Source organism: Capra hircus, chromosome 24, assembly GCF_001704415.2.
Source record: "Capra hircus breed San Clemente chromosome 24, ASM170441v1, whole genome shotgun sequence".
NCBI classification, from domain to species: Eukaryota; Metazoa; Chordata; class Mammalia; order Artiodactyla; family Bovidae; genus Capra; species Capra hircus.
The window spans coordinates 7,763,688-7,787,843 of NC_030831.1; the positions used below are offsets into that span (position 1 = coordinate 7,763,688).

Sequence of the window (24,156 nt, forward strand, 5' to 3'; positions counted from 1 at the left end):
TTTTTTTTTGGTTCCTTAGACTTTCTGTCTCTCTTCTGACAGTTCCCATCTGTTCTTGCATACTGTCTACTTTATCCACTAGCACCCTTAGTGTAGTAATCACAGTTGTTTTAAATCCCTGGTCTGATAATTTCAACATCCCTGCCTTTTCTGATTTTGATGTTCCATCTATCTCTTCAAATTGTATATTTTGAAGAGATATTTTCAAATATCTTTGAAATGCTATTGGTGTTTTATCTTTTGGTAATGCCTTGTAATTTTTTCTTGGTAGTCATTGACTTTTATTTTTTTGGTAATATTTTCTTTTAAAATCTGTGATGATTTGGACTTCTAGCCTCATAAAATAACAAGCTTATCACTCAAGGTTGCTGTGCAGTCTGTCCAGAGGGGCCCTTATGGTCTCTGTCATAATAAATTTATAGTCTATAGTCTACATGCTGGAAAAATTATTTTAATATTTAAAAAATACTTAATTTTTCTCTCCTTGTCATTATTTCATTTAACATGCAAAACTAAAATTGGTAAGATAAGTAATTTTAAGTTAAATAAACTAAAAATGGTTTGCTTCATATATATGCATGTATAAAAATACCTACATACGTGTATATATGCATTCATATGTGAATTTATACATATGCTATATCTATCTATTTATCTAAAAAAAAAACTCATTTTCTCTTCCACAGAAGAAAAATTAGGCACTAGTATCTTAAAATGTCAGATCCTGGGGAGAAAGATGAGAATTATTTTTGGAACAATGATTTGTATATTATATTGGAAGTACGTTAAAGCATACTCTCAACAATAAACTCTTAAATTTTTAAATCATTTGACAATGGACTCAAGTAATAGTTAAGCCAAATTTTATTCTAAAATGGTAGATTAAAGATATTTTAAAAAGAGACACTATTTCCACGTGTTATTAATTTTAATAAGCAAATGATCTTACCAAAATTAAGTAGAGTTTAAAAGCAATGAAGATTATGTGTTGCTTAAGAACAGATGCTATCCATGTTGCTGCTGCTGCTGCTGCTAAGTCACTTCAGTCGTGTCCGACTCTGTGCGACCCCATAGATGGAAGCCCACCAGGCTCCCCCGTCCCCGGGATTCTCCAGGCAAGAACACTGGAGTGGGTTGCCATTTCCTTCTCCATGTTAGGTGAGTATAAAAGTGATATGCCACTATATAAGATATACATAATATCAAGTTGTGTCAAAAAATATCATAAAAACTTTATTATTCTGCTCCAAGGCCTTTTCCAAATATTTTTATTTACAAATATAAAAGAATATTGGAATATTGCATAGGACATCTTTTTTTCACCTTATAGCAAAAAATCAACAGAGCAAATTAATAAACAGCCTAGCAAAATGCAGCAAGCACTAGAGATTTTCTAGCTTTTATGCCTCAGGCAATCTGACAAACAATGTAGTTCTAACAAAGTGTTTGGTCTTCTGTAAAATTCACATTTAGAAATGCAGAGAAGCTCTTCAAGCAGACATGGTTACACTGGTTTCCACAACAGCGTGAGGCTTTTTGTTGATCAACAGTGCAATGCTACCCACTTCAGTGTGTGCCCTAACAAACTGAAGGGATACCAGGAAGCAGGGCACTCACGGAGGCATAAAATCTCACCTCTCAGGTTGTCTTGGTTAGGAAGTTCAAGAGTTCTGTTAGATTACAAAATGTTACAAAATCATACTGGAAGATTTTCTAAGGACCTGGTATATCTTTGGAATTTGCATGCATGCATGCTCAGTCGCTTCCATTGTGTCCAACTCTGCGACCTTATGAACTGTAGCCCGCCAGGCTCCTCTGTCCATGGGGATTCTCCAGACAAGAATACTGCAGTCAGATGTTATGCCCTCCTGCAGGGGATCTTCCCAACCCAGGGATCGAATCTGCATCTCTTATGTCTCCTGCATTGGCGGGTGGGTTCTCTACAGTTAGTGCCACCTCGGAAACCCCTTGGAATCTGATATATCTTTTATTCAAAATATATTTTAAAAATATTTAGAATCACAGCAATTCAGGTCAAGATATATCTGAATCTCTTGTCCTCACTTTTCACTTCCAGTACTAAATGATTTTATGACCCAGTACAAAACTGTTTGCATTTTCTTAGAGGAAGGTAATTTTTAAAACAATATCTTTAAATGCTTTAAAATAAAAATATTTTTTTTGGTCTACAACCTAACAGTGTGACATAAAACTGTGAACTTATTATTGAGTGTAAAATCCTTGTGTGCATGCTAAGTCACTTCAGGCCTGTCCGATTCTTTGAGACCCCATGGGCTGTAGCCCACCAGGCTCGTCTGTGGGATTTTCCAGGCAAGAATACTGGAGTGGGTTGCTATGCGTTTCTCCAGGAGATCTTCCAGATCCAAGGATTGAACCCATGTCTCCCGCATTGGCAGGCGAATTCTTTACCACTAGCACCACGAAACCCTAGAGCATTTCAATAATATATATCTATAAATTATTACATCATTTAATAATTCAACCCATATTTCTGAAATATTAATTTTTCATATTGCCCTAAAAGGATAAAACAGTTTAATAATAAGGCATTAAAATAACTAAATATGATATTAGCAGAATTTAATTAAAGGAAAAATTACTTGAAAATAATTCAGGTTGTTCAAGTCTTAAGTCAATAAATGCCATGGTCAGTAATTTAAAATACTGAGGTCTAGTAAGTGTATGTAGGTATACAAAAACAGCATGTTTTACACCTTAAATATATACAATTTTTATTTTGTTATTTTAAAAAGAATATAGTAACTGGACTTTCTTGGTGACTCAGTAGGAAAGATTTTTGTCTGCAATGCAGAAGACGCAGTTTTGATCCCTGGGTCGGGAAATTCCCCCAAGGGAGGAAGTGGCAAACCCTCTCCAGTATTCTTGCCTTGGAAATTCCTTGGACAGAGGAGTCTGGCAGGCTTCGGTCTACGGGGTCGAAGAGCATTGGACACAACTTAGCGACTAAACAACAACCTTGTTTGGAGCCACTGCCTTGATTCCTGCTGCAGTTTTACCTATTATTGCCTTTGCTCCAAAACAAAGTGAAAATGACAAGTAATATGTTAGTGTTATGATGAAAAGAGTGCTGCCTGCAAGGACAATTCTGAGGTCCACTGTTTCAAACACAGGCTTCTCTTGGGCCCACAACACCTGCTCTGTTCTGAAACTCTGCCAGCATCTATTTCATGCACATGCCCCTTCTCCCTTCCCCTCCACAACTTCACTACTGCTCTTTCTCATCTCAAATATTTCCATTTGTTTTTCCATCTGCCTTCATACCCTTCATCTTCCATTGTCTTGTTCACACTGGTCTTAGACTTATATTTTTAACCCAAACGTTTTATCATGCCCCTTCATTTATCATGCCTTCAGTTAGTTAGTCAGTGTTAGATGCTAAGTCGTGTCTGACACTTTGCAACGACTGTAGTCTGCCAGGCTCCCCTGTCCAAGGCCAGAATACTGGAGTGGGTGGCCATTTCCTTCTCCAGGGACTCTTAATCCAAAGATCAAACCTGGGTCTCCCACATTGCAGGCAGATTCTTTACTGTCTGAGCCACAAGGCATTAAAACCATTTAATTACACCTTAAAATTAAGTTCTCACTCCTTAGCAAGGACTCAATGACTTTAATGACTCAGTTCCTTCCTGGAAATTGAATATCATCTTTCTCTACATTAACCTTGAACACAAGTTAGTGTCCAGCCATGTACAAAGTCTTTGAGTTGTCTTGAATAGAAATGTGCTCTTTAAAGGTAATGCTAAAGCAGAAGCTCCAATACTTTGGCTACCTGATGTGAAGAGCTGACTTATTAGAAAAGGCCCTGATGCTCAGAAAGATTGAGGGCAGGAGGAGAAGGGGGTGACAGCGGATGAGGTGGTTAGATAGCATCACTGACTCAATGGACATGAATTTGAGCAAACTCCGGAGATAGTGGAGGACAGAGGAGCCTGGCGTGCTAGTTTATGAGCTTGCAAAGAGTCAGACACGACCTAGTGATGGTACAACAGCATTCAAAGGTTACAGAGTCTTTAACAGAATAATTTTCTTGGAGCTTCCTTCAGCTTCCTATCAAGCTCACAATCATTCATCAAGACCAACAAGCCTCCCTTAACCTTCCCTGAATGACTCATGCACAGTTAATAGCCTGTCGCTGATGGTGGTGGTAGGTGGTGTTTCTCAAGCCCTTGACAGTGTGATCTGAATTTAGATGGCTTCCCGACTCATTATGAAATCTGGTTGTGTTTGTACAGTGGACTCAGTAAGTAAATTATTGAGTTGTTCCTTTATTAATTCATGTCATTTATTTATCAATTCTCTACATAACTAGACTTCTATATAGGATTTTTTTTTCATTTTAAATATATGCTTTTCTCAGTGAAGACCAGTAGACACCTGTTAAGTGATTGGCTCTTTCATATCTGATGAGAAAAGAAAAGATTAAAGATAAAGAAGAGGATAGCATACAGCTTCACTGGGCTATATGTTCTGAAATGGAGGGCATACTTCTGTGTATCACTTAATAAGACCAAACAAAAGAGAAGCTGCTTCACTTGCAGATGAAAATAGTTCATTAGATTTTAGTTGTTCTACCATTACTTAGTTTGTAGAACTTTCAGGAGGAATCTGATATGGGCTGAAGGGCATAGTGATATTTTCTCCAGTTAAGCCCAAGTTTTTCAGAGGGATCTTCTTTGCATACTTAGCAAAGCTAGGATGAACAAATTAAGGTTTACAGTAAAATTTAAAAATTACCATACTGTTATGCTATGTATCTTTCCCCTTAGCCTAACTGTGCATTTTAAACTATTCACTTTCAGTCCAGTTCACTCACTCAGTCGTGTCCGATTCTTTGCGACCCCATGAATTGCAGCATGTCAGGCCTCCCTGTCCATCACCAACTCCCGGAGTTCACTCAGACTCACATCCATCGAGTCGGTGATGCCATCAGCCATCTCATCCTCTGTTGTCCCCTTCTCCTCCTGCCCCCAATCCCTCCCAGCATCAGAGTTTTTTCCAATGAGTCAACTCTTCACATGAGGTGGCCAAAGTACTGGAGTTTCAGCTTTAGCATCATTCCTTCCAAAGAAATCCCAGGGCTGATCTCCTTCAGAATGGACTGGTTGGATCTCCTTGCAGTCCAAGGGACTCGCAAGAGTCTTCTCCAACACCACAGTTCAAAAGCATCAATTCTTCAGCCCTCAGACTTCTTCACAGTCCAACTCTCACATCCATACATGACCACAGGAAAAACCATAGCCTTGACTAGACATACCTTAGTCGGCAAAGTAATGTCTCTGCTTTTGCAAATGCTATCTAGGTTGGTCATAACTTTTCTTCCAAGGAGTAAGTGTCTTTTAATTTCATGGCTGCAGTCACCATCTGCAGTGATTTTGGAGCCCCCCAAAATAAAGTCTGACACTGTTTCCACTGTTTCCCATCTATTTCCCATGAAGTGATGGGATCGGATGCCATGATCTTCGTTTTCTGAATGTTGAGCTTTAAGCTTCAACTTTCTGCCATAAGGGTGGTGTCATCTGCATATCTGAGGTTATTGATATTTCTCCTGGCAATCTTGATTCCAGCTTGTGTTTCTTCCAGTCCAGCGTTTCTCATGATGTACTCTGCATAGAAGTTAAATAACAGGGTGACAATATACAGCCTTGATGTACTCCTTTTCCTATTTGGAACCAGTCTGTTGTTCCATGTCCAGTTCTAATTGTTGCTTCCTGGCCTGCATACAGATTTCTCAAGAGGCAGGTCAGGTGGTCTGGCATTCCCATCTCTTTCAGAATTTTCCACAGTTGATTGTGATCCACACAGTCAAAGGCTTTGGCATAGTCAATAAAGCAGACATAGATGTTTTTCTGGAACTCTCTTCCTTTTTCCATGATCCAGCGGATGTTGGCAATTTGATCTCTGGTTCCTCTGCCTTTTCTAAAACCAGCTTCTCACAAGCATAAAATAAATTTTCAGTAATTAATATACAGATAAATAACTGAAAAAAAGCCTGTTTGGTGAATATTTTTTTTTAATTTTAAAGTATCTCATCAGTTTACTGTCATGACAATTGAGATTAGATATTGAGGCATTCAGTTTCTTCCTTTAAAGATAATTATATTTTGAAAAGTTAAAGAACTTAACTTTCAGATTTTTTTCAAGTATATTCAAATGAACCAGAATACAAACTGCACTCTTCTTTCTTATTAATCTTACTAATAATTCTTCTCTCTCCTGACATTTTACTAATCTCCTATGGTGGTTTTAATTAGGTTAGAGTTTTTATTTTTGGGAATAAACACTTTAGAAGATAGTTTAATAAAATTCTCTTCATTAGGATAGAGAATATTGATTTTCCAGTACGAGAAAAGGTAAAAAACTTACTAAAGTTGCAGATTATTTCAATTATTACATATAAATCTCTTTTGAAAGCCCAAGTCCTAAGTGTTCATAATTATAACTTAAGTATTGGTGTTACCCTATATATTGTATGCTTTAATATTCTGGTCACAATATTTGAATAGAAAGTATATAATTGCTTCCTTCCAAAAATTTTATATCTATTTTCCAATAGCTGTTTCCTTATATTTATCTATCACTGAAAAATATGAAATGTGTACCATTGAAGAAATCAATATAACTCATTTTTTAAGCTCCTTGTGACACACTTTCAGGTTTGCTGTCTGACAATCCCAACATGTTCATAATCAATAATCACAAAAGTTCTGTTGTCAGCTGGCAGAGTGGTAAAGAATCTGCCTGCCAATGCAGGAGACACAAGAGACACAGATTTGATCCTTGGGTTGGGAAAATCCTTTGGAGAAGGAAACGGCAACCCACTCCAGTATTCTTGCCTGGAAAATCCCATGGACAGAGAAGCCTGGTGGACTACAGTCCACAGGGTCACAAAGAGCCAGACACACCTGAGCATACACATGCCACTCAAAGATTAAACTACATTACAAAATACATCTTCTAGAGAAAATAATTATGGATAAAATTACAGTAGACTTAGAATTAACTATAACAGTCACGGTTGGCTGTCTACTCAGCATCCAGTTCCAGCTCCTTCATTCCTAATAGAATCTGATTTTGTTCGTTGTGCACCCCTATGTCATGTCACCCATTTACCCAGGTAGGCATCGCTCACTCTCAGTATCATGGTAGAATTTGTTACTCCTGGGGTTATAGTCTCCTTGCTCATGATTAGTTTAAGAAAGACAATATGACCTAAATATAACCAGTGTCTTGTGAACAGAAGTCTTCTGGTGGCTTCAGAGAAATGTTTTCCAATCTGGAGGTAACCACCATATGAATCTAGCCCCTTCTCCAGGGGATGCTGTGTTGTCTGGGTGTCACAATTCAGAGATGCTTCAGCTATCATTCTAGTAGACTGAAGATGAGGGCAACCATACAAATGGCAGAGCAGAGACAGGAAAGAGAGGAAAAAACAACAACAACAACACAGGTCCTTAATTTTCATTCTTGAGCAAGAATCAAGAATGAACCTACCCTGGAGCCATTTTCTTTTTCTGGACATGCTGTAATACGTGAGCATGCTCATCTTTAAGTTGTTTGAATTGGGGTTTCTGTTGCTTTCAGCCAAAATCATTTTACCTTACAACACTGAGAGCTGAGCTGTCCTCACTTCACCAAAAGGAAACGGCTGTCCTCTTGGGGTGGCCAGCACAAGCTAGAGTGATGACCAGAACCTGGCCACCTGCTTCTCACACTGGTGCTCTTCCCACCAGTTTATGCGATAGCTACGGCTCTGAAATCCATGCTATTTAATAATGGCAAACAATGGCTAATTGAGACGTCATCCCAGGAAGGAGAATTCAACTACAAAAGAGCCTCAGATTGCAGGAAGGATGAAAGGTATCCCAGAAAACTCTTTATGTTATTACTCCAAAATTATTTTGAAGTTGTCTATTACAGAAAAAAGAAAAAGAAAATCTATTTTCAGGGCTAAGAAATGCAGAACATCAGCACAAAGGAAGAATAAGCACTAAACAGGAAATCTCCATAGCTCTTTCCTCCCCCCTCCCTCCCGCCACCCCCCTTCCTCCCGCCACCCCCCATCCTGGTCTCTCTCTCAACAGGTTTCATTGACTCTAAAAACAAAAAGGCGTGAAACAGGTCTGTCAGCTCTCGCGTCATTCTCCCCTTGAGAGGCAGAGCTTTGCTACACAGATACTAGCAGAGACACCACAGCTTCTGGGACTTTACTCAGTAGATGCACAACTTTAGATATTTTAGTGACAGTAATGAGCAGAAGAGTGCCCTTCCCAGTGGTATGTCAGGTCCTAAACCCCAGAACCTGTGACTGGGAACTTATTTGGGAAAAGGGGTCTTTGCAGGTGTGATTAAGGGCAGGACCTTGAGAGGGGTGCATCCTGGATTCAGTGAGGACACTGATGACCAGAGTCCTGAGAACAGAGGAGCAGAGGGAGCTGTGAGGCAGGACGCAGTGGACACGGCCACGTGCGTGTAGGCTGAATGGACCCCTGGAACCACCAGAGGCTGAGGATCCTCTCAGAGACTCTGGGGGTGCAGCCCAGCCAACACCCTGACCCTTGACCTCTGATCCTCAGAAATTAGAGAAAATAAACTGCAATTTTAAGACAAATCTGCAGTAGTCTGTTAGGCTAACCTAGGAAACTTACATGATTCCGTTCAGTTCAGTTCACTCAGTCATGTCCAACTTTTTGCAACCCCATGCCATGCCTCCCTGTCCATCACCAACTCCTGGAGTCTACCCAAATTCATGTCCATTGAGTCAGTGATGCCATCCAACCATCTCATCCTCTATCGTCCCTTTCTCCTCCTGCCTTCAATCTTTCCCAGCATCAGGGTCTTTTCAAATGAGTCAGTTCTTTGCATCAGGTGGCCAAAGTATTGGAGTTTCAGCTTCAGCATCAGTCCTTCCAATGAACACTCAGGACTGATTTCCTTTAGGATGGACTGGTTGGATCTCCTTGCAGTCCAAGGGATTCTCAAGAGTCTTCTCCAACATGATTACACAGTGTTATTTGAATTTGGACAACCAATTTGTGCTTTAAAGTCAGCTGTCCTGAGTGAAGGTAAAATGACAGGAAGAAAATGACAAAAAATGTCTATAGAGACCTATTTCTCTAGATATTAGTTTCCTAAGAAGCAAAGAACACATCTGTATTTACCTTGAGTCACCTAAAGCATAGCTAACATCAGAAAGTATCTAAAAGTAGTTCTCAGAATTGATAGACTCCATGAGAAAAATCACATGGTTACCTTGGCAGGCTGAAAAAAAATAATATCACTGATACAGTTCAATACCTTTATGAGAAAAAGACCCCTAGATATATGAAGAATAGAAAGGGATTTTATTTACAATTGATTCACCAAAACTTGTTTTACTTTATGCACAAGTACTAGACACAGTCCCTTTCCTACTGGAAGAATGGCAAAGGGGCTCTTGATCAGGTAGCACAGCTCCTGGACAGGAAGGTAAGAAAAAGACTAAGAAAGGAGGAGACAGAAGTATCCATATTTGCAGACGGTATGATCACCAATATGAAAATACAAACAGCACTAATAGGAAAAAACTATTAAAACAAAAGTATACAGCAGTTATCAAATATAGTTAATGCAAGAGACTAACAGGATCCGTATACACGAACAATTGTTAATTAGAAAAAATTACCTTCACTACAACAAGAAAAACTGTAAAGTACCCATGGATTTTGTTGGAGAAAAATTTAAAACTTAGAGAAGCTAAAGTAAAGTGAAAGTGTTAGCTGCTCAGTTGTGTCCGACTCTTTGTGACCCCACAGACTGTAGCCCACCAGGCTCCTCTGTCCATGGGATTCTCCAGGCAAGAATACTGGAGTAGGGTGCCATTCCCTTCTCCAGGGGATCAGAACCCAGATCTCCTGCATTGCAGGCAGATTCTTTACTGTCTGAGCCACCAGGGAAGCCCAAAGTGAAAAAAAAGCATATTCCATGCCCTTAGATAAATTGCTAAGGTACCTTTGTAAAGTAAGAACTGAGTGTGTTTGGGAAACAATTGCTCTAACAAATGCTATAACATCATGTGATCTGGTGGCAGTTTAAGACAAGTGGCATGTTAGTGGTCCAAGAACAAACATCCAGACAGTACAGAGTAGAAAAATCCGAGAAAAACGTTATGTGTGCGAGTATCGCCTCCTGGGAAGCCCTGTGAAATACATGCCACCACAATAACTGAGAAAATAGCTCATTTAACAAATAGACTAGTGAAAACTGGGTCCCTAAGTATTAAAAAAAATGGAGTTCCTAACTTCATATAAGATCTGGACACCAGATAGATGAAAGACAAAACTATAATCCTAATTGAATAAAATGTCAGATGATACCTTTGTGATGTATGGTGTAGGGATGTAGGGAAGTATTTCTTAAAGAAAGCTTCTGAAGCCTAACTGGCAAAGGGGCAAATTTGAATACATCCAAGTTTGGAGATTTCTGGACTCCAGAAAGTGAATAGACAGTTGACAGAGGTGAGAATTTATTTATAATATCTAAAACTGAAGTAAGACTAGTGTTTAGAATAGACAGAAAACCTCATAAAACAGCCAGAAAAATAAAGGGACCCCAGTATGATATGGACCAATGATATGATCAAATGGTTCAGAAAAGAATAAATTTGGAAAGCAATTATGCATAGGAAGAATTTCCCAAATTCACTGGCAATAGAAAAACATTATGCTCAAACACAATTGAATATCACTTCACACCCAGCAGATTGGGAAAACTTAAAGAGTAATGGTAGGTGTCAATGAAAATGTGAGAATACAGAACCGTCATGTACCAAGTAGATAGATAGAGTGGAGATGCTTTCCGGAAATTCATCTGGTTGCACATATTCAGGCACTCCCACACTCAACACAATGATCTCATTCTTTTTATATATCCCAGAAAACTGCTCGCATCGGGTCATAAAGACACAGAACTAAAATCTTAATTACCGCAGTCTGAGGTAATGAGCAGTAGGTGGCTATCTAGTTTCTGTCACTGGGAGAAATGGAGAAGTAAAATACAATGGATGCAAACCATCAGGCTCAATGTAACAGAAGCAACTGACAAACAGGTCTTAAAAGCCATAATGCAGCAAGAATTAAAAATAAGAAGCACAATAAGTTATAATACAATATTAAGTGAATTTACAAAGCAGGACATGTTGAAGAAATCAACCGTATACACTTATAAGATTCACATAAAGTTTTCCATCAAACTCATTATAATGATAATGGAAGTGGAGAGATGACTGGGATTAGAAATGAGAAGAAAATAGATTAATCAATTATAGAGATGAATGATGATAGCAATTAAATCAATCTTTGCAGCTGAGTTCTATCACACTTCAGTTCACTTTCAGTTCAGTTCAGTCGCTCAGTCATGTCCGACTCTTTGCAACCCCATGAACCGCAGCACGCCAGGCTTCCCTGTCCATTACCAACTCCCAGAGTCCACCCAAACTCATGTCCATTGAGTCAGTGATGCCATCCAACCATCTCATCCTCTGTCATCCCCTTCTCCTCCTGCCCTCATTCTTTCCCAGCATCAGGGTCTTTTCAAATGAGTCAGCTCTATGCATCAGGTGGCCAAAGTATTGGAGTTTCAGCTTCAAAATCAGTCTTACCAATAAAAACCCAGGACTGATTTCCTTTAGGATGGACTGGTTGGATCTCCTTGCAGTCCAAGGGACTCTCAAGAGTCTTCTCCAACACCACAGTTCAAAAGCATCAATTCTTCTGCACGCAGCTTTCTTTATAGTACAACTCTCACATCCATACATGACCACTGGAAAAACCATAGCCTTGACTAGATGGACCTTTGTTGACAAAGTAATGTCTCTGCTTTTTAATATGCTGTCTAGGTTGGTCATAACTTTCCTTCCAAGGAGCAAGTGTCTTTTAATTTCATGGCTGCAATCACCATTTGCAGTGATTTTGGAGCCCAGAAAAATAAAGTCAGCCACTGTTTCCACTGTTTCCCCATCTATTTGCCATGAAATGATGGGACCGGATTCCATGATCTTAGTTTCCTGAATGTTGAGATTTAAGCCAACTTTTTCACTCTCCTCTTCACTTTCATCAAGAGGCTCTTTAGTTCTTCTTCACTTTCTGCCATAAGGATGGTGTCATCTGCATATCTGAGGTTATTGATATTTCTCCTGGCAATCTTTGATTCCAGCTTGTGCTTCCTCCAGCTCAGCGTTTCTCATGATGTACTCTTCATATAAGTTAAATAAGCAAGGTGACAATATACAGCCTTGACATACTCTTTTTCCTATTTGGAAGCAGTCTGTTGTTCCATGTCCAGTTCTAACTGTTGCTTCCTGACCTGCATACAGATTTCTCAAGAGGCAGGCCAGGTGGTCTGGTATTCCCAACTCTTTCAGAATTTTCCAGTTTATTGTGATCCACACAGTCACCGGCTTTGGCATAGTCAATAAAGCAGACTTAGATGCTTTTCTGGAACTCTTGCTTTTTCAATGATCCAGCAGATGTTGGCAATTTGATCTCTGGTTCTTCTGCCTTTTCTAAAACCAACTTGAACATCTGGAAGTTCACGGTTCATGTATTGCTGAAGCCTAGCTTGGAGAAATTTGGCCAGTCCTGTGGCCAGAACTGGAAAAGGTCATTTTTTTTTTTTTCTATCACACTAGAAAAACAAAAAGAAGGAAGGAAGGAGAGGGAAGAGGGGAAGCGAGAGAGGGAAGAGAGGGAGGGAGAGAGGGAGGGAGGGAAATCCACTTTCCATAGAAAGTCAACTGAATGATATTCTAATGAAATTCTAGCAGGTCAACTGCTATTAATTATATGACAATTATAACTTCCCAGTGCTCTGAGTTAGTCTTCCGCTCAGCTCTCTATGGCCTAGTATGTGATAACTCCTAATATAGCTAATGGGAACAATTATGTTTCTTTAGTAAAGGACACAGAGTGGAAAAGAGTATGATCACTGTTTTAGTTGTTTAGTTGCTAAGCTGTGTTCGGCTTTCTGCAAACCCATGGACTGTAGACTCCGCTGTCCATGGAATTTCCCAGGCAAGAATACTGGAGTGGGTTGCCATTAAAGTGAAAGCAACATTCCAATTATTGTTCGAATGTGATTATAGTGCATAATATATCCAAGCTTGGGGGATAATAATGGGTCTGACCTTGTGAGTTTACTTGCAAGGTAGAACTGGAATAAAAGAGAGCAAAGCTGACTTTTAGGTCCACCATCAGTGAGTCAGGTGTACCAGCTCTAAGACTATGAGAACTTCCTGGTAGCTCCAAGATTAGGACAATTCCCAATACACCAAGAAAACCTTTTTATGAAAGGGTAAAAGGATTAGTGGAGAAATACAGTCTACTGCAAATCCGATTAAATTTTAATTTTATAGTACCCGGATTTCTATGATTAACTTGTTTCAAAGGAAAACTAGGGGGAAAATAGTTGCATAACACTTAACAATCTCTCTCTTATTTTCTTTCTTTGTCTCCAAATAAATAGGGGAAAAACATTAATTTCCCTGAATATTGTATATAAGGAATTCAATCACCTCTTCAGTCTAGACATCAAATTATGTATAAAAATAATTTTGATTTCAAAATTATTTCTACACATAATTTAACAAATGCAATAATTATCATCAAAACAAGAATTTCACTGACTCTCAAAGCCTATGGTTCCTTGAACTAAGAATATGTTCTCTAAATAAAATCAGGTTAGAGGATATTATTGGTTTCTAACTTAAGACTGTTTCATGGGCAATTAAAATTTTACCTTTTGTTACTGAAGTATTAGATGTAAAAAGGATTTATAATTTTTAAAATATTATATAAATTTGAAACAAACATTAAACACCATTATTTATCAAAGATGCTATATAGATATTTATAGCAAGGCACAAAGTCATAATTCAAGAATAAAGTCTCACTGAAACATCCTTAAAATTGTAAGTTGTAAATAAATATGCATTCATTACTTGAAATGTAATACATAACATTCCATTAATGATAGAAAAACAATTTATCCTCAGTGAACATTATGCAATTATCGTTTCTCCTGCTGCATCTGTCAGATATTACACAATTAAGTCGAGTTTGTTAATGGGTAAAAAGAGATTTTGAAAAACTCCAGATGCATTGATGATATTCTGAAATAATAATTAAGGGCATTGGATCTAAATCCATTATATATATGTAAAAATGCTTCAGAAATCATGGAAATAATGTCATAACAAAATCATGCTGTTGAATATTCTTTCTCAAATTACTATCTGATATACCAGGGAAAATGGCTTGTTTGAAACTACAAATTACTTTATCACGCAAATTGGTCTCAGAATTTTTCTAAAGTTGGTATGAAAAATGTCCCTGGTTTCAAAGATGCAAAATCTGAGGCAGAAATGACTTGTATAACCCTAACTGTTTTACATTTACACATCATCTTACATGAAATTGTCATCTTACTTTCTGAGCTATAATATTATTTGCATTTTACAGATAGGAAAGTGAGAGAAAGACATTGTTTAAATCACACTACACTTTCTCCTGATGTAGTACCACTGTGTATGACTGCCTACACACAAGTGAGTAGTTTAAAAAAGTGAACAAAGACAGTAATTTTCCTAACATAAATCTTACTGCTGCATACTCTAAATCAAGCCCAGAATACTCTTACAGATATTTTCTAAGAGTGTGATTCCTATTTCTCACAGAAGAGATGACTCTCATGGACCAGTGGGTAATAAACAAATCATGATGACTGAGTGGTTGCTTTTCTAAGACTTCCTTAAACCACACAGAACGATCATTACTGAAGATTTCTTAGATGCTGCAAAATTTCAACTGGCCTTGACTCAAAATTACAAAGATCAAGTCTACCTCTGCAAGTTCCTTATTATTTTGGGAGCACAACTTCACAAAGTCTTTCCATCCAGAAGTCTTTACCCATGGCCTTTCTTGCTGATCCCCACCTCTGTCAATCAAGTACATCCAGCCTTGGGCATAGCCCCCCTTCATCTTATCCCACATCAAACCAACATTTTGTATTCCATTTCTATGAGTCTTCCCTGAATGACTAGCACTAGCACTCAGATATTATGAGACAATTAATAAATGACCATGGATTAACTGTGACTGCTGCAGGAACCAAGGTGTGTGTCCATGGAAGCTTCTGTTCAAGAAACTGAGATGTCTTCAAACTAAGGGATTATAGGAGGATGAATGAATGAATGAGTAAATACACAAGTGGATACAATGCCTTAACCTGAGTAAGTGAATATCACTCACTTGTTCCAGTGAACTTATCCCAGAAGTTCACTTATGGGAACTTCTGGAGGGGTTTCAGGAGGATCCGCACCAATGATTATTCTTCACATGGTGCCCAGGAGCTGCTCATCTAAGCATTAAGCTATTTCTTCACGGAATCAAAGCGAAAATCTTCAAGACATCACATTGTACACAGTGCTACTTTCACATTTCCCGATGCTTTTCCTTCTAGCAAAAGGATATGCTCTATTTATAGGTGGCTAGTCTTCATAAGGACATTTTCATCTTTTCCCCAATTCTCTTGGATGTTTACGTATAGTTAAATACTGACAACTCCAATAGGAGTAAAGAGGATGGAATAAAATGATGTTTTCAATGTCAGGTTGTCGGGGATTTAGAAATAAGACTGGTCCCAAAACGAGCATTGCTTTTCTTGCATCACGTAGAACTTCGAATAGGTCTATCTTCATTCATCCTTCTAAGGGACTTTACTTATATTTTCCTCCCCACAGACTGCACTCATATTTACTTTGTTAAAATTTCTATAAACTGTTTCTTTTTCATCTGCTTAGGAAATTAAGGAAAATTTATTTGCTGATTCTATGTAAATTGCTTTAGCTCAGTTTTCATTGAGGATAAATTTGTTTTGAATATCTGTTATGACAATTATATACAGCCACATTTTCAACCCTAATGCATTTTTAATAACTCGCTTCAGCAGCTAGTGATTTGAATTTCAAATTTCTTTCTGCCAAGAAGTAAAAAAAAGTACATACCATCTTATGGCAGTTTCATATAAAAATTGATTTATGCTGCAAGATCTCTCTCACAGTAAACATATCAAATGTCTAAATGAGATCATTAATACTCATAAGCTCTAGAATATGTATGTTCCACATAGAGTATAGCATTAATTTAAACTTGGTGCAGAAATAATTGTATCTTTAGATTATTTTTCAGAAGCCCCACACTTAGGTTCAAAATAGTTCATTTGATTGATTATTTTAATTAATTGCTATTGAACACTACAGAGTATTTTAGAGCATATCAAAATAACTGACTAATCACAAGTTTAAGGTATTTCAGTTCAGTTCAGTTACTCAGTCGTGTCCGACTCTTTGTGACCCCATAAATCGCAGCATGCCAGGCACCCCGTCCATCACCAACTCCCGGAGTTCACTCAAACTCGTGTCCATTGAGTCGGTGATGCCATCCAGCCATCTCATCCTCTGTCGTCCCCTTCTCCTCTTGCCTCCAATCCCTCCCAGCATCAGGGTCTTTTCCAATGAGTCAACTCTTTGTATGAGGTGGCCAAAGTATTGGAGTTTCAGCTTTAGTATTTAAACATTAACAAATTGAATAATTTGGAAAATCCATAAAGGTCTATATTTTTAGGCCATCTTGAAAATGAAGTCTTTTTTTTTCCCCCAGTTCTGGTGATCTGATAATTGCACTGACCATCAATGCTTGAGGGAAAACAAAGATTTTTAAATATTCCACGTTTTTTCACACAGAGACCTTTCTTTATTGACCTGCCTGTCAGAGGCTGTTGCTGTTGCTCAGTCTCTACGTTGTGCCCGAGTCTTTGTGGCCCCACGGACTGCAGCACACCAGGTTCCTCTGTCCTCCACTGTCTCCAGAGTTTGCTCACATCCATGTTCCTTGAGTCAGCCATGCAATTGAACCATCTCATCCTCTGGGTTGCCTTCAATCTTTTGTCTCCCCTTTGGTCTCCAATCGTTCCCAGCATCAGGGTCTTTTCCAGTGAGTCAGTTCTTCTCATCTCATGACCAATGTGCTGGAGCCTCAGCTTCAGCATCAGTTGTTCCAATGAACATTCAGAGTTAGGACTGACTGGTTTCATCTTGCTGTCCAAGGGACTCTCAAGAGTCTTCTCCAGCATTAAAATTCCAGAAGACTTTAGAATTATCTCTTTAGAATTATTCCATTTTTCAGCTAGTAGTATATTTAAAGAGTCTTGGTAGTGACTATACATTTTATAAATAATACTGGTTAGGATTTTCATGTTTATTTTACTAGCAGTTTCTCACTTAAATGGGACTTTTCATAATATTCTAACATTCCTTGAATTAGCTGGGTTTTTTTTTTCAGTCCAAGTTTCTACTTTTTGGTTTGTAAGTCTAGATAAATTTATAATTAAAATATCTGTGAAATATCCTGATGTCACCTGAAGGTTGGAACTAAGGTCAGTGTCTTTTAGGGAAAATGGTTTATTTTATACTGATAAGGGGCTTTCCTGATAGCTTAGTTGGTAAAGAATCTGCCTGCAATTCAGAAGACCCCAATTCAATTCCGGGGTCAGGAAGATCATCAAAGAAGGGATTGGCTACCCACTCCAGTATTCTTGGGCTTTCCTTGTGACTCAGCTGGTAAAGAATCCTCCTGCAATGCAGGAGACCTGGGTTTGATCCCTGGGTTGGGAAGATCCCCTGGAGAAGGGAACAGCTACCCACTCCAGTGTTCTGGCCTGGAGAATTCCATGGACTGTATAGTCCACGGGGTCACAAAGAGTCAGACACGACTGAGCGACTTTCACTTTCACTTCACTTCAAGGTTTTACAGATGTTAATATACACTCATCTTCATAAGAATTCTCTTCAATTGATCTCCTGGGTAGTTTCACTATAATCTGGCTGCACTTCCAACTGTTTAATAGTAGATACGTGTATATACCATATATAAATCCCTCAAAATCTAACATGCGAACAATGACCTTTGCTTCACCCTGTCTCTGTGAACAGCACGACCACCCATCCCTCATCCAGTTCCTGAAAGGCATCAACTTTCACTCCTGTCTCTTCCATTTCCCCAATATCCAATCAGTCACTAAGTCTTTTTTCTTACTGCGGGTGTTTTGCAGGGCCGTGTTAGCGCCTCCTGTGCGACAGTGCGACGCCGGTGCATGGAGCCGCGCCCCTGCCTCGGGGGCCCCTCCCCAGCCGCAGTCCGCCCCTCTGGGCCAGCCCGAGCCCCGCGTGGATCCCCTGAGCTGCGCTGCAGGCCCCCACTCTGCCACGCGGAGGCGCATGTGCGCCAGTGCCACTCAGCTCATCCCGCCCTCCCTGCCCCCTGGCCTACGTGCCGCCGTCTACATTTGCATCTCCAGCCCTGCCCTGGAAACCAGTTCATCTGTACCACTTTCTAGATTGCACATGTATGCACTAATATATGATGCTTTGTTTCTCTTTCTGACTTACTTCATTCTGTATGACAGACACTAGGTCTGTCCACGTCTCCAGTAAGTCTTCCTAATTCTCCTTGACTGTATCTGGAAAATATCGCCAAAATCTCTCTCCTCTTCATGCACTTCACCTTTCTCCATTCAGGAGTGTGCTGTCTATTTTGGGGAAATGACAATATTACAGCATTTAATTCTATTGTTTCTCTATGTATATTCTATTAGCCTATCCATTTGACGTGACGTCACACAAACTGTTTTTTTCTAAATACAGATTTGATGATATGAAAAACCATTTAAAACCCTTCACAACTGCTCTGTTGCTTAAAGGACAAAGGTCAAAGTCACATGGAAGGCATTTATGACCCTTCACTGACCCCATCCACGTCCTTCGAGCTTACCATCCATCACCGTAGTCCTCTCAAGCTTTGCCAACACTAGATAGATACCTCAGATTTTCTTCAACTCACCATACAGTGTAACTTTTCAGTACGTTTATTCACCTTTTCTCCCTCATATAAGGCATTCCTCTCCATTATTTTGCTTTGTCAAAAACAGAGCGATCTAAAGAAGTGCCTTGGAAAGTCCTGTTCTCCAGAGGTAGACAACCGTTCCCTCGTACTTTTATTGCCACATTTCATCCTATTTCATTATAGTTAGCTATTTATAACCTTATTTTCTCAGACTGTAAAAACATAAGACAATAATGATAAGAACTCAACATTTTCTGACTGCTCTAGCCTCAGAGAGTTCACAGGTAGTATCTTCTTTATGGCTCAGTACTAATAGAGAAGGAGGGCGACTCTCCCTACCGGGAAAAGAAGACCATCTTCTCTTCACCCTCTGAACTTCAGTATCTATTTTGTCACTGGACATTGTTGTCTCACAGAACAATGTATCTTGCTGTTGCTGTTCAGTCACTAAGTCGTGTCTGACTTTGTGACACCAAGGACTGCGGCATGCCAGGCTTCCCTATCTTTCACTGTCTCCCAGAGTTTGCTCAAATTCATGCCCATTGAGTCAGTGATGCTATCTGACCATCTCATTTTCTGTTGCCTGCTTCTATTGCCTTCAATCTTTCCCAACATCAGGGTCTTTTCCAATGAGTCAGCTCCTTGCATCAGGTGGCCAAAATTTTTTATATATCTAATTAAAATAGCACTTTATTTGTTAGACTGAATTGGGTTTGATTGTCACCTCCCAATATTCAGGGCAAGCCTCTTTTGCTTCGTAGCAGAATGGAAATTACTTTTATAGGCAAGATGCACCTGTATGTTCCTTATCTCATCCAGCGAAAGCAAATATTTACATGGAAAGTTTTTACTTTAACTTGAGGAACATCAGAGTTGCCTAAAGGTGATATAATTTTGATGGCTAGGTACAACTTTATTGTGTGTGAGTGATAAAGAATGGCAGTATTGACTGACAGAAGAGATGATAAATGAGACTTTAAATAATGCTAGCTGTATATTAAGAAAAAAAAAAGAAGCAAAAATCAGTGTCATGGAGCTACTTAAGACTGTAGGAAGAAGAACAGAAGTAGTGAGGTTGATACGAATATTTTGGTTTGGATGCCTAAGAGACATTTCAAACTTAACATATACAAAGTGGAAAGCTTGTGATTTTTTTTTTTTCACTCTAAGCCTATAATGAGATAGCCAGTCAAGCATTAGGCAAAACTTGCTAAAAGAGTATTAAAATAAGAGAAGAGACCATTTATATATTTTCCTGAAAGCACCCTTTAAGATTTCTTATTACTGATGAATCATGACGAAACTGTTCTTCTATATCAAAACTGGTCTAACTTCATGGTATTACTTTGCAATCACCAAAGAAAAAATAAGATAAAATTTCTGAAAGGAAATTTAAATCACTAGGAAACAGTATTAGGCTCTCGAATGCTGTGAAGGATAAGTTGCAATAACAGAAAACTTTAATCTTCCTAACACACCCACCAGAAAAGTACATTTTAGCTGTCACATACACTGAATCTAGTTATTAATGTGCTTTAGGAAGCTCCAAGCCACAGTCAGTGATGTCTGTTTAGTTATTTATTAGAAGATGAACCATTCCTATTCTCACTGTGCTCCGCAGGGTCTTTCGTGACTCAATTTTCACAGACTGGAGAAAGCTCACATACATAAATTGTGTATGTTTTAAAAGTGTTAGTGATAGTTTTCTAACATTAATTTTTATTTAACCCATTTATATCTACAGTCATTTTCTTCTTTTTTTTTGTTAAAATGAAAGCTCTCTGGTTCTGTTAAAGACCAAACCCTATCATTATACAAAGGAAACATCTAATCATCGCATCTTTGGTCTACTAGATTATTCCCACTGGCATACAAGGATATTAAATACATTTCATATTTTAAAAACAACTGTTATACACAGGCTCAATTTTACAGAAAAATATCTTGAAAATAATTGCCTGGGTTGCTGTTTGTTTCTTCCCCCTCAATCTCCTGTAAGCTACTCCAAGTGAAATTAGTCCCCATATTTCATTGGAAAAATTCTTGGCAAAGCCATCGAAGACCATGTTATAAATCCAACAGTCCCTTTTCTGTCATCTTTCTCAATCTCTACAACTAGACACAGATGACCAGTCGTTCAGAATTTTTTAAAAAATGTATGTTCAAGTGTTTTTAGCACAGTTTTCTCTTAGTTTCCAATGGTCTATCCTTCAAGTTATTCTTCTGCTCTTACTGCCTGCTGGTCTCAGCTTTCTCTCCTGGACCCTCCACCTCTGCTAATCCTTTAAGTGTTGGAATGTTAATTATCTCCTTTTCCTTCGTTTTCTCCTAATGACATTTTATCCAGTGCTCCAGAGTAAAGCACTATCAACAGGCCAATGACAGTCAAATGAATAACTTTAACAGTGACATTTCTCCCACCCAAACCCACATCTGTTTATCTAATTGACTACTTGACATTTTAGTTTGAATACCTCATATACATTTCAAATTTAACATATGCTAAGTGAAATCTTCTGATTTGTACTCAAAGGCTGCTCTTCTGTCTTCCGTCTTCATAAACTGCACCATTCCTCATCTCTGTTGCTCAAGTACATGAGTCCAACCCTTCATTTACACACTACATTTAATCCATAATTACTTCCAGTCTGTTTTCACAAACTATACCCAAAATTTGTCCTTTAAGCTCCAACTTCAATACTATCAAATTCATTGAAATTACCATCATATCTAGTCTAGATGAATAATGGCCAGTATTTGCTAAATTAACCATATGACATCTTTGTCTAGTTTTGGTTTTCGGTTTTGGTTTTATCAGTCTGATAAAGTGAGTTCGAAAGGGTTTCCTCTTTATATTTTCCTTAAAAATTTATGTGGATTCTTTTTTCACTTTAAATATGTTATAGTATTAATTAACAAGTGAAATGATATGGAGATCAAGATTTTTTGGTAGGAATATTATTGAACTGTAAGTTAAAACTTTTTATTAGATCTTGAACTACTGAATAAGCCTGGGTGGTTTGTGTCTTGCAAGGAGTTTGTCTATTTCATTTAATTTGTCAAAGATTTTAAATCACATTTGTTCACAATATACTCTTATTATCCTTTTAATATTTGTAGAATTTGTAGTGGATAACCCATCTACTCATCCCAGTCTTTGATTTTTTTAAATATTTTTTTCTTGATAAATTTGGTTACCAGTTTATCAAGTAAAATTTTTTTTTTTAAAGAAGCAGCTACGGACTTTATAAAATTTCCTTATTATTACTTTGGTTTTTATTTCATTGATATTTTCTCCTCCATTTATTGTTTCTTTGTAATGTAAGAACTTACAGATATACATTTCCCTGTAATTACTCATGTAGTTCTATATTCCACACATGTTGATACTTGTATTTTATGATTTTTGAGTTTAGAATATTTGCTAATAGCCTCTGTGACTACTGCATTTCCTTTTTAATTATTACCCCTTGGAATATGCTAATTCCCAAATAATTAGAGTTTACTTGATAACGCCAACTTCTAATTTAAATTATTTATGGTCAGAGAACACACTCTTTATGACTTCAACTCTTTTCAATTTATTAAGACTTGCTCATATTGAATTAAAGTTATCTGCATATGGGTGTCTTTTCACTGGAATACTAACTCTTTCAGGGTACGTATATCTCAGTATTCCCAGTGAAGAGCCCAGGGCAACGTATAAATCAGATACGTTATTTCAGTCTAAACTATTAACCCTAATAAGTGGTTACAATATTGGAATGTTGCCATTTGTCAAGTAAAAGATGGCTGAGTATGAGGGCTCTAGATGCACTGGCTAGAGAATGGGCACCAGGATACATCAATGACCAGCAGGCAAGTGTTCTGACCAGGAATCCGCAGAACATACACTATGCTTAGTCTTTCAAAATTTTACTCAAAAACTAAATGTCACAGACATACCTGGTAGTTTCTTATTAAGTCAGGTTTAAAACTATTGCCATGATCTTTATCACCATACAAAATATCAACATGACTTCAGGCTACAAATATCTTTTCCTCTAAAAACAGACACGTGATATAACGATTTTAAAATCCATGTACTCAAGAGAAAACCAAACTCCCATGAGCTTATAAGTGTTTTGGCAGGAACTTAAACTTGGATTCTCCAGTTATAAATGTGTATTAATATATAGAATACCTCATAGAGAGTTAAAGAAGTTCACATTTTAAGCCTTATGATATAGGTTCAAGTCTAAAACAAATGACTGCTAGCTATTTGTGTAATAAAATTGGTTAGCACATGATTGCTGAATAATCTATTTCTAATAGATTTTACCTTTTAGAGCAGTTTTATGTTCACTGCAATACTGAGCGGAAATTACAGAGATTTCCCTTTTACCGCCTGCCCCCATATGCATGTGGGCTTCCCAGGCGGTGCAGTGGTAAAGAATCCACCTGTCAATGCAGGAGACACAAGAGATGCAGGTTCAATCCCTGGGTCAGGAAGATCCCCTGGAGGAGTGCATGGCAACTCACTCCAGCATTCTTGTCTGGAGAGGACCATGGACAAAGGAGCCTGGAGGGCTACAGTCCACGAGGTCGCAAGAGTCGGATATGACTGAGCACACACACACACGGACAGCCTCTCCCATTAGCAACATCCTCACCAGATGGCACATTTGTTATAACTCACGAATGAATCTGCTTTAATATAACATAATCACCCAAAGTTCATATTTTATAGCAGGTTCACTCTTGGTGTTGTATATTTTATGGCTTTGGACAAATGTATAATGGCATACATTCACCGTTATAATAAAGGGTAGTTTCACTCTCCTAAAAACCTTTGTTGTTCAGTTGCTAAGCTGTGCCCAACTTTTGTGACCCCAAGGACTGCAGCAAGCCAGGGCTTCCCTGTTGTTCACAAAAAATCCTTGGTGCTATGCTTATTTAGCCCTGCCATGCTCCTCATCCCTGGAATGCACTCTATCTTTTAATAAAAGAAGAAACAAGAACTATATATCACAGAAAATAAGTTCCACAGACTCATTACAGTATTCAGGGTAACTTATTCTTTGTTACCGCCATGAAGGAATTAAGGTCTTCCCTAAGCTTATGTGGGCATTCTGTCAAAAAGCAACACTGCTCCACAGTTCTGCATTCTGATCATGAATCCTCCATCTTACTATCAAATACC

General features: G+C 38.3%; 1 protein-coding gene across 1 annotated transcript in view; it reads right to left on the bottom strand.

Annotated features, from left to right (window-relative positions):
* DOK6 (docking protein 6) overlaps nucleotides 1–24,156 on the bottom strand; it is a 409,948-nt gene that overhangs the window by 251,022 nt on the left and 134,770 nt on the right. The gene's annotated exons all lie outside the window — the stretch shown is intronic.